This window comes from Arachis ipaensis, chromosome B06 (assembly GCF_000816755.2).
Source record: "Arachis ipaensis cultivar K30076 chromosome B06, Araip1.1, whole genome shotgun sequence".
Taxonomy (NCBI): domain Eukaryota; kingdom Viridiplantae; phylum Streptophyta; class Magnoliopsida; order Fabales; family Fabaceae; genus Arachis; species Arachis ipaensis.
In genome coordinates this window covers 678,345-680,927 of record NC_029790.2, presented here as the reverse complement: position 1 = coordinate 680,927, position 2,583 = coordinate 678,345, and positions in this window count along the sequence as shown.

The following is a 2,583-nucleotide window of genomic DNA, read 5'->3' as shown; positions in this document are numbered from 1 at the left end:
ATTATTACTATTAAAAAAAGTTCTTTTAGAGTAGAAACAAACTATAATTTGTTAGGCTTTGTGTAAGGTCCCACGTCGATTGGAGAGGAGAACGAAGCATGCCTTATAAAAGCGTGGATACCTCTTCCTATCATGACGCGTTTTGACGAGTGAGTGTGCGGGGTTTCGGTTATCATTATTATCGTCAAAAACAAAACTGTGAGGCCTTGTGTGTCAAAGTGGACAATATCGTACTAGCGGGTGGTCTGGGCTATTACAGATGGTAATAGAGCCGGAACCCAGATCAATGTGCTACAGATGGTATCAGAACCGGAGCCCAGATGGATGATTTTTTTTGGTAAAAGGTTTCATCATGATAGTCTTTGAAGCTGTTTAATTAGTGTTAATAATGTTGTCATGCGCACAAATTGGTTTTCTTAGAGATAATCATGTTTTTAAGTTGGTTTAGTTACGCCGTCTAATTAATTAGGTTATAAGGTAACAATTAAAGTGTAAGCCTTTGAAATAAAGGTAAGAAAAATACCCTTAACATGCACAACACTTGGAGTAGTGAAAAAAATAATAATAATAAAAAAAGGAGCAAATTAAGGACAATAAAATTTGGATTACATCAACAAATTAAACTTCACAAACCAAAACCAAAGCCAAATATATACGCATTTGTTAGTAACTTAGTTTACCTTTTTTTTTTCTTTTCCCTTCCAATTTCAGGTTTGTGATGATTGAGATTGTTGAAGATGTCATGCGTCCCAATCATGACTAATAATTTGTTGGAGCAACAAAAAGATAGGTCAAACTTCAGAATCAAGTGTTAATTCTTTTTTCTCTTTTTTTTAAAGAAGGAAATATTCATAGCTAAGGTGTAATCATCATCATCTCATTCCTTTATTTTTGGCAATAACCAACTTACACACCAATTACAAGATGTGATATATTCTTTTGTCTTTTAGTTGTTTCAAAGATATAATCAGTCAACAATAATTCATCTTAGCTTGAAGACTTTCAACTGTAACTACTATGTTCATGCATAGCAAAGTTTATTCTTGCATAAATTTCAAATGTATTTATATTTGCATTTACTTAATAGAAATTTTTTATCAAGTTTTCATAAGAAAATTTTATAAACCCTAAAAAATTTAATGCTATCCTACACTAAGCTACCACAATTTATTATCAGGGCAATTTACATAAATAAAATGAATAAGAGAAAGTATTACGCAAATACAACATTTTAAAAAATCAGATGAAAATGCAACAAACCCAATTATATGTAATCCGTGACACCCTAACGCGGAACCTGAATACATGTAATTCGCTACACCCTGTCGCGGATTAGTTGAGAAGCTGAAACACATAAATCGCTACACCCTGTAGTGGTTTATAAACAGATGGGCCAAAGCGTATTCTGCGAAACCCTGTAGCAGATTATAAAGGAGTTGGCTTATTATATAAACTGCGATACCCTACAGCGATTTCTTCACAACGTGGCTGCTTGGAAAATGTCTATGTGTGTGTTTGGCAAAGGCGTTGGGGAAAAGAGAAGTGATTCTTTCACTTCTGAACACACGTTCACGTGAAGCTAAAATTTGTCGCTTTTGCGTTCATGTTCATGTTTATAGGATGTAGCGGATTACGTGTATTCAGGTTCCGTATTAGGGTGTCACAGATTACATATAATTAGATTTATTGCATTTGCGTCTGGTTTTTCAGAATATCGTATTTGCGTAACACTTCCTTTCGTTCATTTTATTTATGTAAATTGCCATTATTTTCAAATACATATCATACATATTATTTCACTTCATTTAATTCAAAAAATATATAGTTGTCTATATTATTTGCACAAATTGAAGAGTGGTTTGAATAATTGAGACAAGAGTGGCTGAGTATATTGAAATTTGAATCAAATTATTGCTTGGAACTTATTAATGTGATTAAAGGAAACCTCCATCATGCGACTTTAATTTATTTCCACCGAGTCAAATGCTTAACTAGTTAGATATTTACTTGCATATTTATGCAACCTCTACCATACAACACTAGAAGGAAATTAAATAAGATAATGGCTCATAGCCTAGCAAAATTTGCTTATATTGTTCATGATTCTATATGACTTAATAAGGAGTATATACATTCCATTAAGACTGAATAATTCCGAGTAATTATACTAAATATAAATAAAGATAGAGATAAAAAATGCATAATACACATTAAATAGTTTAATCCAATATATTAAATTATTTTTAACAAAATTTAATAAAAAATGGAAATACTAGTGGTATATATCAGAGATGAGCACGGGTAGCGGATATTCGATTACCCGTCCGAACCCGAATCGAACAAATAAAATTGGTTTTAGAAGAACCAACAGATAATCAGGTTCGACCCGAACCAAACTAATGACTCTCTCTAGTAATTGGTTCGGATAACAGTTTTAGGGATGTGGAACCCGAACCAATTCGTAGACCCGACCATGTATTAATTAAATAAAAAAATTAAAATATATGTATGCCTTTTAAAATATAAAAAATTTAATGTGTTTGATGTTTAATATATTTGGATTTTAATGTCTTTAGTGTTTAA